Below are 25,113 nucleotides of genomic sequence, written 5' to 3'. Positions count from 1 at the left end.
CAGAGCCAAACCCCAGCCACCTAATCTACACCAACAGGAAAGTAGAGAAGTTGTCGACTTTTGCACATTTTTCCTCTATAAACGTGCAGAAACTTCCATAATTTGCATGCCTTTTACCCATAATCCTGATTGCATCTAGAAAAACAAATCAAAGCAGTAATGTTGATGTTTTAGTTACTGTTCCTGTATTGTTTATCTCTTCTGTTGTGGCCTGAATCTTACTACTACTTTCTGTTGCCTTCTGTTTTCTTAGTGTGTGGTGGGTCTCTTCCAAATACTCCTGAAGGAAACTTTACTTCTCCTGGCTATGATGGAGTCAGGAATTACTCGAGAAACCTAAACCGTGAATGGACTCTCAGCAATCCAAATCAGGGAAATTCATCTATTTATATTCATTTTGAAGATTTTTACCTAGAAAGTCACCAAGACTGTCAATTTGATGTCCTTGAGTTTCAAGTGGGTGAGTTCTAAGAACACATTCTCCCATTTATCTACAATATTCTTTTTATCTTTTTGTTGTTGTGGCTATTGTTGTTGTTTTGAGACAGGAGCTCACTCTCTTGCCCAGACTGGAGTACAGTGGTGTGATCATAGCTCACTGCAGCCTCAACCTCCCAGGCTCAGGTGATCCTCCTGCCTCAGTCTCCCAAGTAGCTTGGACTGCAGGCATGCACCACCATGTACAATTAATTTTTTAAATTTTTTGTAGAGATGGGGTCTCCCTATGTTGTCCAGGCTGGCCTCGAACTCGTGGCCTCAAGTGATCCTTCCTCTTTGGCCTCCCAAAGTGCTGAGTTTGCAGGCATGAGCCACCATGCCTGGCCTACAATATTCTTCTTATGCTTGGAGACCACCAATAATGAAGGGAGTCAAATGGCTCTAACATAGGTACATATGGTCCAAAAGAACTCTGTTCAAACAAAGCCATAATTCTGTGTGTGCCCAGCTGAGGAAAACGAACCCAAGGAACAGTGAGTGAGGCAGAACACTGTACAGCTAGACTCTGTGTTACAGTCGCTTGGTTTCCTGCCATGTGAGACTTCCCTAAGGGAGAGTCCACTACTATCAAGACTCCTTTCCAAGGACACTGGGAATTAGCATGCTCAGCACGTGTTGGCACTTTCCTGAACTTCCAGGATTTATAAAGGGGCTGTGAAATTCTCCTGAGGCCTTAGGAGTTAAAAGAAGTTTTGCAGTGTACCAGATGGAGAAACACATGGAAGCTATTAGGGGAAATAACCCCAAAGCAGTCATTTGTCTTGTTTTTGTAACAGAAAAGGATTGCGGCGTACTCAATAAGCCATAATTCTCTTAAGAATTTTTAAAACTCTGTATTCAAGAAGGATGAATCAATTTTAATTCTTTCTTATAATCAAGGTGTAGTTTATTCATTAGGTTGCTTCCGTGATTATGCTGACACCTTTTTCTCAGTAAATAAACAAGTAGATAGAGGAAGACAATAATATTGTAAATAGTATGTAATCATCCATACTGTCAAAGTGTTGCTGAGTTCTGTGTTATCCGAAAATTTAAAGAAAAGCAGGCTGGGCTTGGTGCGGCGGCTCACGCCTGGAATCCCAGCACTTTGGGAGGCCAAGGCGGGTGGATCATGAGGTCAGGAGATCGAGACCATCCTGGCTAACACGGTGAAACCCCATCTCTACTAAAAATACAAAACATTAGCTGAGCGAGGTGGTGGGCGCCTGTAGTCCCAGCTACTAGGGAGGCTGAGGCAGGAGAATGGCATGAACCTGGGAGGCAGAGCTTGCAGTGAGCCTAGATCATGCCACTGCACTCCAGCCTGGATGACAGAGCGAGACTCTGTCTCAAAAAAAAAAAAAAAAGTGTGCTCTTAAGATAGATAACTTGATTTTCTCTAACCTCTATAGTCTGGAATATTGTCTATTTGGCTCTTCTGTAAATGCTATATAGACCAGTAATATTCTTAACTTTAATTTTGAATTTCTTCACTCATGAGTTCTAATTCCATATACCCAACCTAGCTAGTCCTCTCACCTGATACCCCAGATGATAAATCTTTTTTTTTTTTTTTTTTTTTGAGAAGGAGTCTCCCTCTGTTGCCCGGGCTGGAGTGCAGTGGCTCGATCTCTGCTCACTGCAACCTCCACCTACTGGGTTCAAGTGATTCTCCTGCCTCAGCCTCCTGAGTAGCTGGGATTACAGGCGTGCGCCAGCACTCCTGGCTAATTTTTTTTTGTATTTTTAGTAGAGACGGGGTTTCAGCATGTTGGTCAGGCTGGTCTCAAACTCCCGACCTCGTGATCCGCCCGCCTTGGCTTCCCAACGTACTGGGATTAACAGGCCTGAGCCACTGCAACCGGCCCCCTAGATGATAAATCTTATTGCTTGGTGGATAAAGAAAATGTGGCACATATGCACCATGGACTACTATTCAGCCATAATAAAGAATGAGTTCATGTCCTTTGCAGGGACATGGATGAAGCTGGAAATCATCCAGATCCTACTGCTCCTGCCATGCTGTATCACTGCCACTCACTGCAGCAAGCCCAGCTGTGGAGCTGCAGGCTACAGCCTCCAGCATGCAGCAGGTGGCTCTTCCTTTCCCCCTTCCTTTTTTTTTTTTTTTTTTTTTTTAGATGGATTCTTGCTTTGTCACCTAGGCTATAGTGCAGTGGCACGATCTTGGCTTACTGCAACCTCTGCCTCCTGGGTTTAAGCGATTGTCCTGCCTCAGCCTCTCAAGTAGCTGGAACTACAGGAGCACCACGCCCGGCTAATTTTCGTATGTTTAGCAGAGACGGGGGTTTCACCATCTTGGCCAGGCTGGTCTCGAACTCGACCTCGTGATCCACCCGCCTCAGACTCCCAAAGTGCTGGGATTACAGGTGAGTCACCATGCCCGGCCCCTTCCCCCCTTCTAAGCCTGGCACACACCAGCTTAGCAGACAGAAGCACAAGAGTCTGGAATGGCCTGACTCCCCCTTAGCATGCTTTATATACCGAGGTTCCTGGGTTACATGTTCTGATTGGATGAGAGTAAGCCTTAGGCTAACCAATCAGAACATGATAATAAAGTCCAATCAGAATAAGCCTAGAGGTTTTCTCTCATCCAATTAGAACATTGGCTGCAACGACAGAGACTGAAGCGCAGCTGGAGTGGTAAAATGGCAGACGAGCAGCTGCAGTGGCTCCATGCGGTGCTACAGGGGGAGGGGAAGGTGGTTTCTCCTGACACAAGCTGGAGGCCGGAGCCTGTGGCACCCTGGCTCGCTTCACTGAAGCTGGTGGCTGTGACAGGGACTGCACGGCTGCCGGAGTGGTAGAAAGGCAGCCATGGTAGGTGAGTATTCTCAACTGCACTGCCCACAGTGGGGAGCGGCTTGGGGGCGCTATTCCGGGCATCACTGCCTGCAGCCAGGAGCGGGTTGGGGTGCTATCCAGGGCTGCGCTGCCCGGGGATGGAGTGGGGCTTGGGGCACTGTTACGGGCGTTATTTCTTCCGGTATGGGGGCGGGTTGGGGTCTCTACTGGGTGCTGCAGTGTTCGAGGTGGGGACGGGTTGGGGGCGCTATCAGGGGTTACACTCCCTAGGGGTTACACTCCCTGGGAGTGGGGGGGGGGGGTATCTGGGACACTGTCAGTGGCGGGTTAGGGGTGCAATCGGGGCTGCACTGCTGGTAGTGGCAGAGGTGGCCGCCACAGCGGTGGCCTCCAAGGAAGGAGCCAGGCTCCAGACTCTAGAAGCAGACCTCCTACTGCTCAGCGGGCACACAGTGTTTCCATGGGAATCATGGGCATGGCAGGGCCCGTCATGGTTCCTGGGTCTGCGTCCTCTTACTCTGTGTTGAGACAACCTGGGATTCCTGAGCACAGTCATGGGGTAGACATGGGGCACAGGCGTCATGGGGGGACAGGGCCCTGTGGGTGGAGACGTTAGGAATGGACACCGGCCCTCGGGGTGGGGGCGCAGGAGGGGCCGGGGGTTAGGCGGGGTGGTAGTGGCTGGGTCTGAGTTCTGCTGTTCCTGCTCTCCAAGGAGCCGCAGCCCCAGTGGGCCCAACGGTTCCTGTGGGTGGGGAGCCAGCCACCGTGGAGTCTCCAGTTCACTGAAACCTGTCACTGCCACCCAGTGGCCACCATGACAAGGTGAGGCTCTAACGTTACCACTCCCTGCGTCATGTTCTAGGCTTTTCTGACTTTACTGGCCCAGCTGCTCTGTGCCAGAAGGAGGAGCAACCTGCCACACGCTGGAGGGTGGAGGCTGGAGCCTGGAGCCTGGGACGTGGCGGCTGGCATCACTGCAGTGGGTGGCACTTTGGAGCAGTAGGTAGGAGGGCAGCCAGCTGTGGCCAGCTGTGGCAGGGCTGTGGCTGTGGCCAGCTAGTAGGGGCCTTGTAGGGAGTGCCGGTGCATCAAGGGCGACAGCAGCAGTGGTTGTATTGGCATTGGCCCTAGTGGTGGCAGCAGCAGCAAGTCTGGGGGTCCTGGGAAGTGGGAGTAGGAGCACTGCGGAGCCACCTGGCCTGGCGTGGGTAGGAAGCTGTGGGTGCTGTACCGTTGGCCTCGGTGGCAGCAGTGGAGGTGCCGCCAGGGCAAGGAGGAGTCCTCCCCCTTCTCCTGCAGAATCTGGAGGGTCCCATCCTTCTGCTGGCACCTGAGCCAGGCGTGAGTGGAGCATTATCTCAATCTTAACAAAATTTAGGGGTGACTGTGTATCTTTTTGCTCTTTATTGTTGTTGTTGTGAAAAAGTGTTGAACTTTTTCAAATTTCATGAATCAAGGAGGGGAAAAAAGGTATCATAATAGGCCTTCCGATTCCCTCACCTGTTGTTTTTCCTTTCTTCCAGTCTTTTATTCTCATCATCATCTTCTTGTTCTTCATTTGCTTATGCCACTGCCTCTATTTCCTGTTTCTCCTTCACCACCTCCTGCTTTTGTTTGCTTTTTCCCAAGCAATGGCATTAACAACAAACCAAGACTGAGTTAAAAATAAAGTACTTGTCAGTGTGTTGTACTTTAAAAATAATTGGTCCATTACTATGTCTTAGAGATTTGCATAATTATTTAGTACTTGAATAGATATGCTTTCCTGTTCCTGTTAACGCATTGTAAGCAGTTATTCAAGGAATAAAAAAAAGAAGCATCAAATAAAATATTGGTAGCAAACAGCTGTTTCATCTGTCTTACATATTAGTCTGGAGATATGCAAGAGGCATGGGGGTAATAAGTTCCAATTTAGGAGGTCATTAGGTAAACTATATTCCCTTCATGTTATTTCCCTCCCACTATTTTCAAGATTATTATCTGCGTGAACAAACCTGGTTTGTCACCACATCTTTACAACAGGAAAAGGAAGCGGGGATCGTGCAAATGTTTTAAGGCCAAGATTCACAACCAAAAACAAGGCTTTATTAACTTTTGTCTTTAAGAACCTGCAGTATTGAGCCCTCTTTCCTAGTATTACAACCTTTGGTATGAACTCTTTTTTTAGTGATTGCACTAGAAGTTTATGCATTTTATTGAATACTTTAAAGAAACAAATGTATATTGTATCATTTTTCAAGCCCACAGAAATGGATTAAGGCCTATAATTTTGACAGTTTTAAAATTATTTTTAAGTTTATGACATGTAAAATACTGTTGATACATGTAGGAATATGGATAAGTACCACCAGATAGCTTATTTTGAAGAGACAGTGTCTAAATTTTTGTCGACAGTAGATTGGTTGCAGTTTCTTAGGTGTGTTTCTCAGTACATTGCCTCAGCGTTTTAAAGCACATAGAAATTTGGATTCTGTTTACCCTCATATGGTCCTTTGTTTATAGGTTGTTTAATGTTTCTAGGGACTGAAGACATCACAGCCCCCTTTAAGATGCAGTAATATTAATAAGATTTGTTATGTATAGGGTTAGAATCCAACAAACTCGAGAGGAAAATTGTTAAATTATATAGCTGTAGAGGAGGAAATGAAACCTAGGTTCTAAGCTCTAAGGGGGCCATGAGCTACCATATAGGTGCATCAGTGACCGGGCATAGCATAGAGTGGGTAGAATACAGGATGGTTAAGAGAGTGAACTGTGGAGCCTAACTCTACGTGAACATGACTTTTTTTTTTTTTTTTTTTTTTTTTTTTTAACAGATTCTCTCTCTGTCTCGCAGGCTGGGGTGCAGTGGTGCAATCTTGGGTTACTGCAACCTCTGCCTTTCAGGTTCAAGGGATTCTTTTGCCTCAGCCTCCCGAGTAGCTGAGACTAGATAGGTGCATGCCACTACACCTAGCTAATTTTTGTATTTTTTGGTAGAGATGTGGTATCACCCCGTTGGCCAGGTCTGTCTCGAACTCCAGACCTCAACTGATCTGCCTGTCTTGGCCTCCCAAAGTGCTGAGGCATAAGTCACTGCCTCTGGCCTGGGGGGTTACTGTTGAAGTATTATCTTTGTATCTCAAAGCAGGCCCTTCTGAAACTGATGACATGCAAAACTTGTCCTGAAGTCTTTGCAAGGTGTAATCTTTTTACCTCCACTTTCCTACATACTGTTTGTATTTAATGGTTTCTTGTATTCCACAGACTGTGTTTTAGTATTTATAACTATAGTATTAAGAATTACTTTTCTATATTGAAAAGGAAAAATTGTATTGGCCTTTTCTTAACGTATAAATGAACTTCACAAGCAACAATTTTTCAAATCAGTTTTCCCTTTTGTGAATCTCGATGTGGGTATATGACACACTTTCCCATTTAAGGTAAAGGTACACATTTATACCTTATCTCAGAATAGTCATAAGTCAGGTTCTTATTGTGTGGTTAGTAATGCAAATATTAATAAGGTCATGTACTTAGTATTTAGAAGAATTCTGAAATAGCACTTGTTAATCTGTAACTTTTATGCATTTATTACTTTTTTGTAATTTTTTGTAGTGTTCCCAAACTTGACACTCATAGGCTATTAGTAGTAGGTTTTACTTCTATCTCTTCTGGCCTCGAGTACATAAGATGTATTTTCCTTTGGTTTAGCATATAATATAAATTTAATTGTTCAGATTTTGAACAAAAAGGACCTGTAGAATTATTGCTTACATTGACACCAGCCCAATTGTCCCATGGATGGGGTTTTGTTTGGATCAACATAAGAGTTGACCCTGCTGTTAAACCTTGAAACTTGTATCTGTTTTATCTGAGTTCTCTCCTCAAAAAAAGACCTTCAGGAAGTATCAAATAACTGAAACATACCAGATCACGGCACCAGATGCCTCCCGCCAGTCCCTAATTTCTGTTCTCTTATAAATTATTGTATTTCTTTCCTGACCCTAGTTTAAGTCAGTCAAGGAGATAAATTTGAGACTGAGACCCCATCTCCTGGGCTGCAGCACCAGGTTAAAGCTTTCTTCCTTGGTAATACTTGTTTACTCAGTGACTAGTTTCTGTCTGGTGAGCAGCAGGACCTGGACCAAACCCTTGGTGTTTGGGTAATAACATGGAACAACCATCTTAACTGTTACTCTTTACTGAAATTTTACGTTTTAATTACTGGCCTCTTCTTTATTATCTATCATTCCTTTGACCTCACATTTCTTTTTTCTTTGACTTTGCAGTCGAAGAACTTAATGCTCCCTGAATCCAAATATTAAGGTTAAGAAAAGAAAGGAAATGTTTGCAGAGAAAGTATGTTTTACAAGTGAATTAAAGATGGATTCATAGTGGTTTATAGATTTACCTAGAGTTTTGAGTTCAGGTGAGTTTTCACAATATGCAGTAAGTTGAAAAGAATCCCAAGATAATTATGACATAATAAAGCTAGATACTGGAAACCAAAAAGATTTCACCTCAGTATGGCACTTTTAATTCAAGAATAGTAGCCAACAAATGAATTTTTCAGACTGTAATCATTACTTTTTAAAAATTAAGAGAAAGTTTATTTATAACTTTTATTTAACTTTTAGTACAGCTTCTGAATTTATCAATAGATAGGACAAAATAGATGAGCATCTGCTTCCCTTCCCCCTAAGCGATGTATTCTTACCAAAATGCAATACATTTTTATTTATACTTGAAGGCAGTGTTTTTCAGTCTTTTCCATGTTAGTAGCTCAGATCTTTAAGGACAGAAGATGTATATTGGGGGCAGCTTGTGGTCTTAATCCTTACTGGAGCTCCGATATCTTAGATTCTTTCTTTCCTATTTGTGAATAAACTTCTGCTCCAGTAGGATAAGCCTGTTTACCATGTGACTGCCTAACAGATCTGTTGCTTTATGTCCCAGTTTTTAGAAGCAAGCAGATTATATTACCTGGATTAAAATGTTTTTTGATACTAAAGGTAGTATCTTTAATTTTTACTTACGAGTTACTTTAAGTACAACTTTGATTAAATTATGGGGATCGAGTTTCTGTAGCTTTTACCATAGTGAAAATGGAAAACAGGGAGCATTCCACAGCAAACCCTAAACTTATTTATAGAGAGTTAATTAAGTGTCTGAGCAAAGCAAGCATTCACAATGGTGTGTCTGTGTGTGTGTCAGTGACAGATGAACATGGTACTTGAAACATAATTGTGCTTCTTCAGGTTCCAATATCCAGTAATTTTACCATACAGTTATAGTAACTAATATTAAATCCACAAACCTACTTTGGTCTACTCTGTATTTATATTTTAAAATAATAATTTTTAGCTGCCTAATAGAAGTGTTATTTTTTTCTGAATTAGAAAGTATTGTTTCCATTGAGTTAAAAGAATCTTTTTTTATGTTTATTATATCTTAAAAGTGATTGCATTGCTATCTAGATTCTCTTTTGTCTTTCAGTGTGAGTTTTTATTGGTTTATTACATGTTTATTTTCTTTTTAGGAAGCCATAATTCTTTAGAAGGCAGTGACGGAACAGTACCAGCAGAAATTGAAGGACCAGCAGAAGGTTAGGAGAAAAAGAGATTTTATGTGTTACTGTATTTGTTGTATATATATTTTCTTTTCCTTGAGATGGAGTCTTGCTCTGTCGCCAGGCTGGAGTGCAGTGGTGTGATTTCAGCTCACTGCAACCTCTGACTCCCTGGTTCAAGCAATTCTTCTGCCTCAGCCTCCCGAGTAGCTGGGATTACAGGCAAGCACCACCACACCCAGCTAATTTTTGTATTTTTAGTAGAGACGGGGTTTCGCCATGTTGGCCAGGATGGTCTTGATCTCCTGACCTCGTGATTTCGCTCACCTTGGCCTCCCAAAGTGCTGGGATACAGGCGTGAGCCGCCATGCCTGGTCTGTTGTATGTTTATTCTATTTTTTAGATTATATTATTCTTAAAACACCTCACTTGGAAATAAAAGATGATTCTTTTGGTATGCTTTCCTAGGCTACAAGTTGTTTTAAGTTATAAGAGGTAATATGCCTCTTTACAATATTGATCAATAAAGCCCATGAGGATGAAATCTAAGTGGTAACTGAAGGTCTTCATGATGCAAAGTACTATTTTTCTGATCGTGGTGGTTATTATAAGTTGTAACTTCCTAAGTATGTATGCTTCATTACTTGATGTCTAAATCTGGCCTAGTAGTCAATGCACATGGTAACAGATGGTAAAGCTAGGTGACAACCTTTAATAATAGGAAAATAGAACATTCTCTTTAATGAAGATTTACTGACATTTTTAGGTACAACAGTTTCCTGCTGACAGCTCTTCAAGTGCTTGTCCATCTTCTCTGGAATACTGGGGCTTTAGTTAAGGGACACTCGAGTGTTGTCAGTTGATTGGTTTATGTACATAGATATGTTTTTACAGTTCCTCTTCCTGCATCTAGTGTTTAATTTTTCAGTTATGCTTCCAATTAAGTTTATTTAATTATTTAAGCTCTCTCTAAAAGTAGAATTAATTCAACTAAATTAAAGGGGCTAATTTTTAATAGGCATTTAATTCATATGCTATTTACAGAAAAACTCTCTGGGTTTTAAAAAGTTGCTTTAGATTTTGCCATCTTAGTATGTCCTTATGTGGTGTCTTGTTTTATTTTTTATTTTTTTATTTTGGTAAAAATATGCATAATATAAAATAACACTTTTAACCATTTTTAAGTGCACAGAGGTCCCTGGTGTTAAGCACATCCGCATTGTTAGCTATCACCACTCTCCATCTCCAGAGCTTTGTCATCATTGTAAACTGCAGCTCTGTACTCCATAAACAATAGCTCCCCATTGAACTGTCCTCCTGGCCCCTGGCAATTACTATTCTATTTTCTATGAATTTGTTTACTCTAGATACCTTATATAAGTGGACTTGTACAATATTTGTCCTTTTCTGTCTGGTTTATTTCACTTAGCATAATGCTATCAAGGCTCATTGATAACACTATCAGAATTTCCTTTTTTAAAAAAATTTTTATTTGTAGAAGCGAGGTCTTGCCATGTTGCCCAGCCTGGTCTCAAAATTCTGTGCTTAAGCGACCTGCCCGCCTTGACCTCCCAAAGTGCTGGAATTACAGGTGTAAGCTGCTGAACCTGGCGAGATTTTTTTTAATCGCTGTATAGTATTCTGTGTATGTGTATATTACATTTTCTTTATCCATTCACCTACCGATGGGCATAGGGCTGGTTCTACCTTTTGGCCACTGTGAATAATGCTACTGTTAAACGGGTGTACAAATACCTGTTTGAGTCCCTGATCTTAGTTCTTTTGGGTATAGCGCTTAAAGGGTGTTGTTGGATCATATAATTCTGTGCTTAATATTTTAAGGAACTGCCAAACCATTTTCCACAGTGGGCTGTACCATTTTACATTCCAAAATAGCGCTTAAAGGGTGTTGTTGGATCATATAATTCTGTGCTTAATATTTTAAGGAACTGCCAAACCATTTTCCACAGTGGGCTGTACCATTTTACATTCCAAAAAGCAATCCATAAAGGTTACAATTTAGCTATATCATTGTTGACAGTTAATATTTTCTGTTTATGTATTGTATTTTTATGGTGTTTGAAATTCATCTGAGGGTTTCCCTGATACCAAAATATTAGAAAACGTTTTCCAAAAAATGCCTTATTATAGAGACTTTTACATGTTACTTGATGCCCTGTGATCTATTTTCTCACTAAGAAGAGGAACTTCTCTTCACCCAGCCTCATTCCACTGCACCCACTCTTTTTTGTATTGGGTTGTGCAGGGGAGAAAGGGAGGTTGGCACCTCTTTCCTGTGTCGTAGTAGCCCGTCGCTGGGTTGTAAAACGCCTTGCCTCCTCTTTTACTTGGGAGAAATGCATTGATGCTGGGTGCCATATGGATTTATTTTGGGAGTGATACTGTTCTAATTTTATGGAAATAATACCAGATAGAAAGTTAGCGGATGGATTCTGTATCTGATGAGAGTTTTGGACAAATCGAATACCTCGTTTCTGAGCCTTATTTTTCCTCTGATGCAAGACAAGTGTAAATTAGCCAGCTGGTAAAAAAACTCTCACAGCTCTGGATATGGGTTTAAGACACTGGATTTCTACCACTCACTTTCTTACTACTTTTCTTGCGCAGGGATCATGGCCAAAGTTGCAGTGTCCCCCCGCTCGTTGAAGATGAGGAGTTCTCAGAGAGCGGGATGGTTGTGACATTCCTCATGTCAGCTCTCGAGTCCATGGTGAGACCTTTTGTTCTAAAAGTCTATATTTGAGTAGGACTGGGCTGTAGATAAGGTTGATTTGTTTTTTGTAGAACATATAATTTTATGGTTTTTTCTATATAATGAGTAGCTCTTTTTCCTGAATAGTAGCTGTGGTCAAATTCATCCAACCAAATGCAGAGATTCTACACCAGTTTTCGGACAATCTGGATACCAACTGGGTATCTCACAGTTCCATTCTCACACTACCTGGAGTTAGTGCAGACCCCTCAGGATAGGGGCTCAGTCCCACAAGACTACCCTCACTTCACATGCCAGTTGCAAACCCTAGGTTGTTACGTGTACTTTTGACCAACCAGTTAGAAACTGGGGTCTCATGACCCCCTTCTTTGGTTGAATCATTTGCTGAAACAGTTTGCAGAACTCAGAAAAACAGGTTATTTATTTATTTTTTTTTCTGAGATACATAGTCTCACTCTGTTGCCAGGCTGGAATTCAGCAATGTGATCAAAGCTACTGTAGCCTCGAACTCCTGGGCTCAAGTGATCCTCCTGCCTCAGCCTCCCAATGAGACTACAGGCCTACACCACCATATCTGGCTATATTCTTTTATTTTTTGTAGAGATGGGGTCTTGTTATGTTGCCCAGGCTGGTCTCAAATTTCTGGGCTCACATTATCCTCCCATCTCAACCTCCAAAGTGCTGGGATTATGGGCGTGAGCCACTGGGTCTCACCAGTTTACTTTCTATTACTGGTTCATTGTAAAGGATATATCTCAGAAACAGCCAGTGAAAGAGATGTACATGCTGGGCTCATGCCTGTAATCTCAGCACTTCGGGAGACTGTGGCGGGAGCATCGCTTAAGCTCAAGAGTTTAAGACCAGGCTGGGCAACATGGTGAAACCTCATCTTTACAAAAAAATTTTTATAAATATTAGCCTGGTGCAGTGACATGTGCCTGCAATTCTAGTTACTCAGGAGGTTGAGGTGAAAGGATGGCTTGAGCTAGGGAGGCATAGGTTGCAGTGATCCACGATTGTGCCACTGTAGCCTGGGAGACAGAGCCAGACCCTGTCTCAAAAAAAAAAAAAAAAAAAAAAGGAATAAAAAAGATGCACAGGGAAAGGTATGTGGGGAGGGGCACAGAGCTTCCATGCCCTCTATTGGGCATGTTACCCTCCCAGTATCCCCCTTGTGTTCAGGAACCCAGACACTCTCCAAGCCCTGTTGTTTAGGGTGTTTCTGAAGGCTTCATTACACAGGCATGATTGGTAAAATCATTGACCATTGGTGATTAAGTCAATCTTCAGCCACTACTTCTTCCTGGAGCTCAGTGGGTGAGGCTGCAAGTTTCAAGCCTCTAATCACATGGTTTGTTCTGGCAACCAGCCCTCCTCCTGAAGCTGTCTGGGAGCTTTCAGTCACCCAGTCATCTCAGTAACATCATCAAATGCATTCTTACTATGGTGGAGATCCCAAAGGTCTTAGAGGGTCTTGTGTTAGAAACCTGGGACTAAGACCAAATATTGAAACAAAAGATGCTCCTATCAACTTTATCACTGAGAACTTTATGAGAACTTTAGAAGCTTTGTGCCAGGACCAGGGGCAGAAACCAGATGTGTATTTCTTTTCTTTTTCTTTTGGACACAGAGTCTCTTTCTTTCACCCATACTGGAGTGCAGTGATGCAGCCTCAACCACCTGGGCTCAAACAATTCTCCTGCCTCAGCCTTCTAAGTATGTGGGACTACAGGTGCACACCATCCATGCTCAGCTAATTTTTGTATTTTTTTGTAGAGATGGGATCTTGTTACGTTGCCGAGGCTGGTCTTGAACTCCTGGGCTAAAGCAACCCTTTCACCTCAGCCTCTCAAGTAGCTGAAACTACAGATGCATACCACCATGCCCAGCCAATTTTTTCTTTTCTTATTTCTTTTGGTTTTTGTTGTTTAGTTGGGGATCTCACTATGTTTTCCAGGTTGGTGTCGAGCTCCTGGCCTCAAGTGTTTCCCCGCTTTGACCTCCTAAACTGTTGGGATTACAGGTGTGAGCCACGACCACTGTGTCCAGCAGTCACAAGGGTTTTTATAAGAGAAAGAGGGAGGCAAGAGACTCAGAATTGGAGGAGATGTGATGATGGAAGCAGAGGTCAGAGAGGGAGATTTGAATATGCTTCACTTCTGGCTTTGAAGATGCAGTTAGGGGCCATGAGCCAAGAAATGGGGGTGGCTTTTAGAAGCTGGGAAAGGCAAGGGAACCCATCCTCTCTGGAGCCTCCAGAAGGAATGCAGTCCTGCTGACACCTTGACTTTAGCCTTAATTGACCTATTTTGGACTCTGACTCCCAGAACTGTTAGGTAGTAGATTTGTCGTGTATTAAGGCACTCAATGTAGGGCAGTTTGTAACAGCAGCACGAAGAAATGAACATGAACCCAGGGCTGGTGGCCCACACCTATAATTCCAGGTATTTAGGAGGCCGAGGCAGGAGGATCGCTTTGGCCCAGGAGTTTAAGACAAGCCTGGGGAGCATAGTGATGCTCCATATATTTTTTAAAAAATTAGCAGGTGTGGTGGCATGCACCTGTAGTCTTTAGCTACTAGAGAGGCTGAGGCAGGACGATTGCTTCACCAGTGAGTTCGAGGTCTCAGTCGTGATCGTGCCATGGCACCCCAGCCTGAGTGGCACAGCGAGATTTTATGGAAAAAAAAGAGCATGGCAGGAATGGGGACAGATGGCAATATTAAATAGAGTGGCCAGGGTTGCCCTAAGTGAAAATTTATCAAAGACTTGAAGTGGGGGAAGCAACTGGCCAAGGTGCTGAGGTGAGAGCATTGTAGGCAGAAACAACAGGATAAAGATGCTAGGAGGGAACTCCATGATGTGTCTGATCAGTAAAGATTGTGTAATCTCTGGGAGGCTCTTGCTGGGGCTTTGGCTTTTACTCTGACTGAGATCGGAACTGTGGGAGGGTTCTGAGCAGAGAGGCAACATGATCTGTCTCCTGATTTAAAAGCATCCCTTGGCTGCTGAGTTGAGAAAGATTGTGGGAAGATTTGGGTAGAAGCAGGGAGGCCAAGCTGTGGCAACATCCAGGTGGGAGATAAGTGTTTTTGACCAGGGTCATGGCAATGGTGAGAGATGGCTGATTCTTGTTTTTCTTTTTTTCTTTTCTTTTTTTTGAGACTGAGTCTCGCTCTGTCGCCCAGGCTGGAGTGCAGTGGGGGAGATCTCAGCTCACTGCAACCTACACCTCCCAGGTTCAAGAGATTCTTCTGCCTCAGCCTCCTGAGTAGCTGGGACTACAGGCACCTGCTACCACGCCTGGCTAATTTTTGCATTTTTTTGTAGAGACGGGGTTTCACCATATTGACCAGGGTGTTCTTGAACTCCTGACCTTGGCCTCCCAAAGTGCTGGGATTACAGGCGTGAGCCACCGTGCCTGGCCCTGAGAGATGGTTGATTCTTGTTGAAATACTAAGTAATTAAAAAAAAAAACAGTACTGCCTTTCCCAATTATATGAAGTATGGGATGCTAGATTAAGGAAACCTTAAGTCAGGCTGGTGCAGTGGCTTATGCCTGTAGTGCTAGCACTTTGGGAGGCAGAGATGGGGGGATTGTTTTAAGTCCAGGAGTTTGAGACCACCCTTGGCAACATAGCAAGATCTCCTCTCTACACAAATAAATAATAATAAAATATAATTATCCAGACACGGTGGCATGTGTCTGTAGAATCAGTTACTCTGGTTGTCGAGTTGGGCAGATCTCTTGAGGGTGGGAGTTTTGAGGCCAGCTTGGGCACATAGCAAGGCTTCTGTCTCCACAAAAAAAAAAGTAGCTGGGAGTTGTGATGCTCACTTGTAGTCCTGGCTATGGTGAGGCTGAGGCAGGAGGATCCCCTGAGACCCTGGGCGTTTGTAATGAATTTAGCATTCATCATTTGACTGCATGACTGATCCCTAGAGCTGTAATTTTACTAATTAATTTTTCAGATACTACTCAGCCAGCAACTGAGCCTAACCAGGAACACACCCTCAACCATTCAGTGGTCCTTTTTTTTGTTTTTCTAGTCCTCCTGAAAGTCGATTACTCTCAGAAGGTGACGAAAACTTGCATTACTTTTGTTTTTCTTCCTAGAGACAAGCTCTTGCTCTGTCACCAGGCTGGCTGCAGTGCAGTGGCTTGATTATGCCTCACTGCAGCCTGAAACCCCTGGGCTGAAACAATCCTCCAACCTCAGCCTCCCAAGTAGCTGGGACTACAGACGTTTGCCCCTGTGCCTAGCTAACTTCTTTATTTTTTATTGTTGAGATGGGATCTTGCTATGTTGCCCAGGATGGTGTCAAACTCCTGGCCTCAAGTGATCTCTTTGCCTCAGCTTCCCAAAGTGCTGGAATTATACACAGGCCTGAGCCACCTATGCTCAACCCCCATTTTCTTTTTTTTTTTTTTGAGATGGAGTCTAGCTCAGTTGTCCAGGCTGGAGTACAGTGGTGCCATCTCGGCTCACTGCAACCTCCACCTCCCTGTTTCAAGCAATTCCCCTGCCTCAGCCTCCCGAGTAGCTGGGATTACAGGTGCATACCACCATACCTGGCTAATTTTTGTTCTATTTTTAGTAGAGATGTGGTTTCACCATGTTGGCCAGACTGGTCTTGAACTCCTGACCTCAGGCAATTGGCCCACCTTGGCCGCCCAAAGTGCTGGGATTACAGGTGTGAGCCACTGCATCTGGCCCTTTTTATAATAATAACTTTATTGAAATATGATTAACATATCATACAATTCATTTTTCAAAGTATGCAATTCAGGCTGGGTGTAGTGGCTAATTCCTATAATGCTAAGACTTTGGGAGGCTGAGGTAGGTGGATTGCTTGAGTTCAGGAGTTCGAGACTAGCCTGGGCAACATGGCAAAACAGCATCTCTAGAAAAAATACAAAAATTAGCTGGGTATGGTGGCTCATGCCTGTAGTCTTAGCTACTTGGGGACATGATGCTGGAAGATCACTTAAGCCCAGAAGGCATAGGTTGCAGTGAGACCAGATGGCAGTACTGCACTAGTGTGGGTGACAGAAGGAGACCATGTCGAGAGAGAGAGAGAGTGAGAGAGGAAAGAAGTAAAGAGAGACGGAGAGAGAGAGAAAGGAAAGAAAGAAAGAGAGAAATTCAGTAGTTTTTAGAATATTCATGAAGCTGTGCATCCATCACCACAGTCACTTTTAGAAGTGATTACCCATTTATGAGTTACCCACTTAAGAGTGAGAAACCCTCACCTCTTAGCTGCTACCTCCTACTTCCCCCACGTTCCTGTGTCTTCATAGGCAACCACTGATTTATTTTCTTTTATTGTAGTTTTGCCTAATCTGGACCTTTAATAGAAATAGAATTGTACAGTATGTGATACAAGTTTGCTTTTTTTTTCTCTTAGCACAATGTTTTCAAATGTCTTTCATGTTATAGTGTGTATCAGTATTTCTTACCTTTTGTTGCTGAATAATAGTTTATGTTTAGCCATTAATCAGTTGATGGACATTTGTTTCTGCATATAAGCCGTCATGAGTAATGGTGCTATGAACACTCACATGCAAGTTTTTGTGTGAACATATATTTCTGCTTCTCTTGGATTTACACCCAGAAATGAAATTGTTGCATTATGTGATAACTATACATTTAGCCTTGGAGAAACTGCCACGTTGTTTTTCAAAGTGGTTACACCAGTCAGGCATGGTGGCTCACGCCATTAATCTCAGTTATTTGGGAGGCTGAGTTTGGAGGACTGCTTTAGCCCAGGACTTCAGGACCAGCCTGGGCAACACAGGGAGACAATATCTTGATTTTTAAAAAAATCAATTGACCAGAAAAGAAACACCCAAATTGATGACACCATTTTATGTTCCCACCAGTAATGTGTGTGGGTTCTAATTCTTCCACATTGTCACCAACTTTTTTTTTTTTTTGAGACAAAATCTTGCTCTGTTGCCCAGGGTGGAGTACAGTGGCATGAACATGGCCAGTGTAGCCATGACTTCCCAGGCACAAGTGATCCTCTCACCTCAGCCTCCCAAGTAGCTGGGACTTACAGGTGCTTGTCATCATGTGTGGCTGATTTTTACATTTTTTGGTAGAGATAGGGTTTTGCCATGTAGCCTAGGTCAAACTTCTGAGCTCAAGGGATTGCCCGCTTCTGCCTCCCTCCAGAAGTGCTGGGATTACAGGTGTGTGCCACCACACCCGACTGGTATAACCACTTTGGAAAACAGCCACTGAGTCCAGCCTTCACCAATATACCAATATTTGTTAATATCTTTTTTGTACTTACTATTTCTTCATTTTAAAAAATTATTTTGTAGCTGTCTTATTATTAGTTATAATAAACAGCAAATAATTTTGTAGTAGTGTTGAGACCCCCCAAAAATTATTTGTTGTTTAATTGAAATACAGTTTTTTTTAACCTGGATATATGTTTTTTCATTTTCATTTTTAGTTATTTTAAAAAACTATTGATAAATTTTTGTATTTTAATAGGTGTTTGGGAAACAGGTAGTGTTTGCTTCCATGAATAAGTTATTTAGTGTTGATTCCTGAAAATTTGTAGCACCCCTTATTACTCATTGTATATTAAGTCATGAAATCATTAATAAACCAAAGACTTCAGTGAAATGGAAATTTTATTTTAACTTGTAACCTGAGAAATAACTGTCAAAAAAATTAGAGAAATTACCACATTAAAGCTTTAAAATCTTGAACCTAAAAATGAAAACCCTGTTGCACCTAAGAACCACAAGCCCACTGGTCAAGGTGAACAAAACTAAATATAAAACAGAATGCAACCAAGAAAACCAAACTCAGGATTATTCAGTGTTCTGTAATGCTATTTTATCTTGGGACTCACAGAAAATTGTTATTATTATTATTATTACTACTTTTATATGGAGTCTCACTGTCACCCACGCTGGAGTGCAGTGGCACGATCTCGGCTCACTGCAACCTCTGCCTGTGGGGTTCAAGTGATTCTCCCGCCTTAGCCTCCGGAGTAGTTGGGATAACAGGCACGCTCCACCAAGCCTGGCTAACTTTTGTATTTTTAGTAGAGATGGGGTTTCACCATGTTGGCCAGACTGGTCTCAAACTCCTGACCTCATGCAGTCGACCTGCCTCGGCCTCCCAAAGTGCTGGAATTACAGGCATGAGCCACTGGACTCAGCTGAAAATAGTTAATTTTATGTATATTCCAAGTCAAAATACATTTTGTTTTTAAATATTTGATGACTTTACAATACTATATTAACTCTTAAATGAATTAATACAAGTTTAGATATAAGGAGTATGTTTATGTTGACTAAAAATTATTTTTTACATATATGAAAGTAATGTCATACAATAGTTTTTATACTTGTAGAACACTTTGAAATATATATTAGCTAATATTTTATATTCATTTTGGATTTTTGCATTATTGTTAGATCCACAGAAAACTAATATTTTGTGAATACCCAAATCAAAAGCATTTTGATGGATGCATTCATAAATAGCATTTTATTTAAAAAGAACACTAATTAAAGCTTCACACCATTTTATGATTCATCAAACACAGTAACTGAATACTGGCATATAGCAACATTACAGAGGTTAGCCTTAGATAAAACTCAGCACATTTTAAAAAGGGTAAAAGGAAGAAAAGGAAAAAGGATACAAGGCTGTATAAAGATTTTAAAAACAAACATCATATGTCTGGACCACAACTATTCATGCCATTGACTTTGGAGACTCGTATTTTGTGAAAAGCGTTTCGTAAGTAGAGGGACTCATAAGTGGTATAAGGCACCTAGTACACTACAATGGCACAGACGTGACAGATATTCAATAAAATGATTTTAACTTCTACTGATACATGTTATCTTTGTTGTTCATTTATTAAACTAGTGCAAATCAGCCAGTAGATGGAGTGGCATTGACCTGTAAAACTTCTAAGATCCCATCCAAGCTTAGTATCATGTGAAGTTCTCCATAATTTATTGTCTATTCCAATCAACATTTAGCATAAGCTACACGCTTATTTTGTTAATCATCCTTCTATGTTTATGTGTTGACTTGAAATGGGCCTATGTGGCCTTTATCTTCACAACCCTAATATGTACATAATTTAATAACTTTGTTATAAACCTGATGTTTCATAAAATTATGTCTTATCAAATATTTTCTGGTAGAATAATTACACATTTTTGCTTAAACTTTCCTGACTCTCCATTGCCTGCTGAATACAGTTAAGTTCTCACTTAGTGTGAGGATTTAATACATTCTTGAAAACTGTGACCTACAATTAAGCCAACCTTACCATAGTCTAATTGATAGAAATAGTTAAGTTTCTATGGCATATTTCTGGTCACAAGAACATGACCAAACTTAGAAAGGCCTAAAACACTTCCAGTATTAAATACTGAAATAAATGTGAGCTCTACATACATTTAAGAAAAATGTGAGCTCTACATACATTAGGCCAGGTGTGTTGGCTCACGCCTGTAATCCCAGCACTTTGGGAGGCCAAGGTGGGAGGATCACTTGAGGTCAGGAGTGTGATACCAGCCTGGCCAACATGGCGAAACCTTGTCTCTACTAAAAATGCAAAAAATTACCCGGGCATGGTGCTACGTGCCTGTAATCCCAGCTACTTGGGAGGCTGAGGAGGGAGAATCACCTGAATCTGGGAGGTGGAGGTTGCAGTGAACTGAAGTCGAGCCACTGCACTCCAGCCTGGGTGACAGAGCAAGACTCCGTCTCCCCACCGCCCCCCCCAAAAAAGATAAAGAAAAATTAATAAAAAGTGTTACCAGGGCCACCTTGATGAAATAACTGGGAAAGATCTATTTATTACTGTGTTTCTTTAGTTTCTTTATTTGTAGGCATAGCTGCATAAAGAAACCAGATGGCCCACCAGCACCAGGGCTTCTCCACCCCTGACCACATACCAGGAGATAAGATCCCCAACCAGCACAAACTCGAACAGGTGAGCCCTAGTTGCTTTTAGATAACTTTTTTTTTTTCTTTTTGACAGAGTCTCACTCGGTCGTCCAGGCTGGAGTGCAGTGGCACCATCTTGGCTCGTTGCAACATCTGGCTCCCAGGTTCAAGCGATTCTTCTGCCTCAGCCTTCTGAGTAGCTGGAATTAACAGGTGTACGCCAACTTATACGGCTAATTTTGTTGTATATTTTTTTTTTCAGTACAGACTGGGTTTCACCATGTTGGCCATGCTGATCGTGAGCTCCTCACCTCAGGTGATCCACACGCCTCAGCCTCCTAAAGTGCTGGGATTATAGGCGTCAGCCACCGCTTCTGGCCTAGATCATCAACATATCACTATGATACTAAAATTCCCTCTCCCAAAGAAAATCTTGCCATTTTGTGACATGAGTCGTATAAAGATGTATGTTTATATGCACTGAACCTGTGCACCTAGAGTTCCACCCTGCTCATGCTAACATTGTTCTCCCTCCCTGTACCTAGTTCTTAAAAACTCCATGCCTTCCATTTTTCAGGGAAAGGGTGTCTTTAGAGCAAGAACTCTTTTCTTCTCCATCCCAGGCAGGAAAGAAAACCCACTTGGCCTTGTTTCTGATTGGGTTTTCTTGCTTTGCGACTAATACAAAGCAGGAAAAAAACTCCCTTTATCAGTGATAAAGACAAGTAAGATTATTATTTACCCACCTATTCTAGCTAAGGGTCATGGGTGGCCGGAGTCTCTCCTAGCAACTCAGGGCGCTAGGCAGAACCAGCCCTGGATCTGGAATAGGGTGCCATCATATGGCAGAGTGTACATACACACACACACACACACACACACACACACACACACAGAGCTCAAATGGGGACTATTTAGAAATGATAGTTCACATAATGGGCACATCTTTGAGATGTGGGAGGAAACTGGGAGTACCCAGTGAAAACCCATGTGGACCTGGGGAGAATGTGTAAAGGACACACAGGAAGTGGCCAGCTGGAAGTTGATTGTTTTTTCTTATCAACATTACAATGAAAGGGTACTGAGCGAAATGACATTATTCAAGTACCTGCTGTAATAGTCAGACTCCTTCATACAAAATTCAAAGCCCTCTACACTCGGGCACTACATTAGACTTCCATCCTACACCTACATTCTAGCCACTGTACTACACATCATTTACCAAAGGCGCTGTATACTTCTGTGCTACCAAACATTTGCCAGTCTGGTTCCCTCTGCATTTCAAGATTACACACCCCTCATAATCCTGCAAACCCTTTCCTATCAATTTTTCTGTGAAGCTTTTCAGAATCCACCACCACTCCCACCATCACCCCAACTCCCTGAGAGGGCAGATCTCTCTCTCCGTTTGGCAGCCACTTTTATTAAAACATTTTTCACTGATACTATGAGTCTGCCTTCTCCTTTGGGAAACTTTCTCAGACTCCTATACCCAGAGTTAAGCACTCCATATTTTCCTACCTTGGTCCCTGGTATGTAATTCTACTCCAGCATAGAATAGAGAAGCCAGAATCATCTTTCTGTAAAATTCTATCTTCTGTTAGACCCTGTGTCCCTTGAGGATATCATTCATCATTGTTTCCCCAGGGCCTTGCACACCTTACTCTGGGCCTCCAGCTTAGCCTGTTTCTATGCAGGCTGCCCATGGCTGATGCCAACCAGTCCTGTCCCTCTATATCCAAGCACCAGACTTCCTTACTGACCCTTTGCAATTTCAGACCCTCCATCACCCTCCTGTATCCTGCTGGAGATTTTGGAGCATCTCAGCATCTCTGGGGCAGCTCGTGGGCATCAGGGAGGGGCAGGCAACAAAGCCCACATAGACTCTTACAGGTATCTCAGGATCTCCCAGTGGGATCCTCTTTTCCCCAGCCCATTCCTTAAAATTCTGCTGACTCCCCTACTTCTTCCTCCAGCTCAGCACTTAGCTGGAGTTGCCCCAAAGGTGATCACAGAGGAATTTTCACAAGGGACTGTTCCAGACTGTCTGAGATGAAGGGGGTTAGGATTCCAAAGAAGTAAACTCTAAACCCTGATATGATGAGCCCAAAGCATTTCTTAAGGAATGTACACACAGTGAGGGCTGCAGCTCATCTTATTGGGAGGAAAGGAGACCAAGGATGCTTTGTCTAGGTATCTTTGCAGTGAGGGGTCTGGTTATGCAGTTTATAGGAGAGTTTAAGGAATCTCCCAGGACCAGGGATACTTTCTTTTAGTGTTTTGAATTACAACCTAAACACAACACCTTTACTTATGTCTGCGAATGTTCAGAGCCCTGACTTGGGTTCAAGTCTGCAGGGGAAAGCATGCAGGTATCCGGGCCACAGAATAACAGAGCAGTCAAGCGTCTGTGTATTCTTGGTCAGAACAGATGGAAAATGTGAAGAAACTGTGGAATTGTACTCTATCCTTTCTAGTAAGACTTGATATTAGGAAGTATAAGTCATGTGATTCTGTTTTTCTTTTTAAAAACTGTTTTGTGAAATTTGATTTTCTGTACATACATATTGATTTAAGGGAGTGAGAGACTTTCTAATTTCTAAAAAAATATACTTGGAAATTTGAAGGGATTATATTGAATCTGCAAATCAATTTATAGGGTATTGTTATCCTAAGAATATTAAGTATTTAAAAAATTATTGTAGGTATACGTATGTATGGGGTACATGGGATGTTTTGATGTAGGCATACAATGCATAATAATCACTCATATCCTGGAGGGTAGGGTATCCATCCCCTCAAACATGTAACCTTTGCCTTACAAACAGTCCATCCTTGAACATAAAATGACTTCCAGTTATTTTTCAGTTTATCTTTGATTTCTTTCAGTGTTACAAATTGTGTAAAATTCCTGTATCTGTCTTGAATTTTTTCTCTTAATGTTTTTTATTGATGCCATTATAAATGGAATTGTTTTCTTTATTTTATTTTTAATTGTTGGTTGCTTTTATATAAACCATAATCTACTTTGGCATGCCAGTTTTCTGTCTTGTAACACGGATAAATTTGTGTATTAGTTCTACTGATAGTGAATCTCTTTTTTTTTTGCTTTATAAAAACAGTAAAAGAAGCTTATTCAAGTAGTTTTCCTCTTTTTTAAAATTATACTTTAAGTTTTAGGGTACATGTGCACAACGTGCAGGTTTGTTACATATGTATACATGTGCCATGTTGGTGTGCTGCACCCATTAACTCGTCATTTAACATTAAGTATATCTCCTAACGCTATCCCTCCCCCCTGCCCCCCCCCCACAACAGGCCCCGGTGAGTGATGTTCCCCTTCCTGTGTCCATGTGTTCTCATTGTTCAGTTCCCACCTATGAGTGAGAACATGTGGTGTTTGGTTTTCTGTCCTTGTGATAGTTTGCTGAGAATGATGGTTTCCAGCTTCATCCATGTCCCTACAAAGGACATGAACTCATCATTTTTTATGGCTGCATAGTATTCCATGGTGTATATGTGCCACATTTTCTTAATCCAGTCTATCATTGTTGGACATTTGGGTTGGTTCCAAGTCTTTGCTATTGTGAATAGTGCTGCAATAAACATACGTGTGCATGTGTCTTTAAAGCAGCATGATTTATAATCCTTTGGGTATATACCCAGTAATGGGATGGCTGGGTCAAATGGTATTTCTAGTTCTAGATCCCTGAGGAATCTCCACACTGACTTCCACAATGGTTGAACTAGTTTACAGTCCCACCAACAGTGTAAAAGTGTTCCTATTTATCCACATCCTCTCCAGCACCTGTTTTTTCCTGACTTTTTAATGATTGCCATTCTAACTGGTGTGAGATGGTCTCTCATTGTGGTTTTGATTTGCATTTCTCTGATGGCCAGTGATGATGAGCATTTTTTCATGTGTCTGTTGGCTGCATAAATGTCTTCTTTTGAGAAGTGTCTGTTCATATCCTTCACCCACTTGTTGATGGGGTTGTTTGTTTTTTTCTTGTAAATTTGTTTGAGTTCTTTGTAGATTCTGGATATTAGCCCTTTGTCAGAGGAGTAGATTGCAAAAATTTTCTCCCATTCTGTAGGTTGTCTGTTCACTCTGATGGTAGTTTCTTTTGCTGTGCAGAAGCTCTTTAGTTTAATTAGATCCCATTTGTCAAGTTTGGCTTTTGTTGCCATTGCTTTTGGTGATTTAGCCATGAAGTCCTTGCCCATGCCTATGTCCTGAATGGTATTGCCTAGGTTTTCTTCTAGGGTTTTTATGGTTTTAGGTCTAACATGTAAGTCTTTAATCCATCTTGAATTAATTTTTGTATAAGGTGTAAGGAAGGGATCCAGTTTCAGCTTTCTACATATGGCTAGCCAGTTTTCCCGGCACCATTTATTAAATAGGGAATGGTTTTCCCACTTCTTGTTTTTCTCAGGTTTGTCAAAGATCAGATGGTTTTAGATATGTGGCATTATTTCTGAGGGCTCTGTTCTGTTCCATTGGACTATATCTCTGTTTTGGTACCAGTACCATGCTGTTTTGGTTACTGTAGCCTTGTAGTATAGTTTGAAGTCAGGTAGCGT

The 25,113-nt window shown here is 42.0% G+C and overlaps 1 long non-coding RNA gene across 1 annotated transcript; it reads left to right on the top strand.

Moving 5' to 3' along the window:
- The first annotated feature begins 1,550 nt into the window (after positions 1-1,550).
- Positions 1,551-23,949, top strand: LOC129393200 (uncharacterized). The gene is made up of 6 exons (XR_008619916.1): positions 1,551-3,322; positions 4,019-4,128; positions 8,828-8,893; positions 11,486-11,588; positions 20,624-20,693; positions 20,792-23,949. It is a non-coding gene; the product is annotated as an uncharacterized LOC129393200 (long non-coding RNA).
- The last annotated feature ends 1,164 nt before the right edge of the window (positions 23,950-25,113 follow it).

Source organism: Pan paniscus, chromosome 8 (assembly GCF_029289425.2).
Source record: "Pan paniscus chromosome 8, NHGRI_mPanPan1-v2.0_pri, whole genome shotgun sequence".
Classification (NCBI taxonomy): domain Eukaryota; kingdom Metazoa; phylum Chordata; class Mammalia; order Primates; family Hominidae; genus Pan; species Pan paniscus.
The sequence above is the reverse complement of the archived record's forward strand: the minus strand, read 5'-3'. Positions and strand labels throughout refer to the sequence as shown.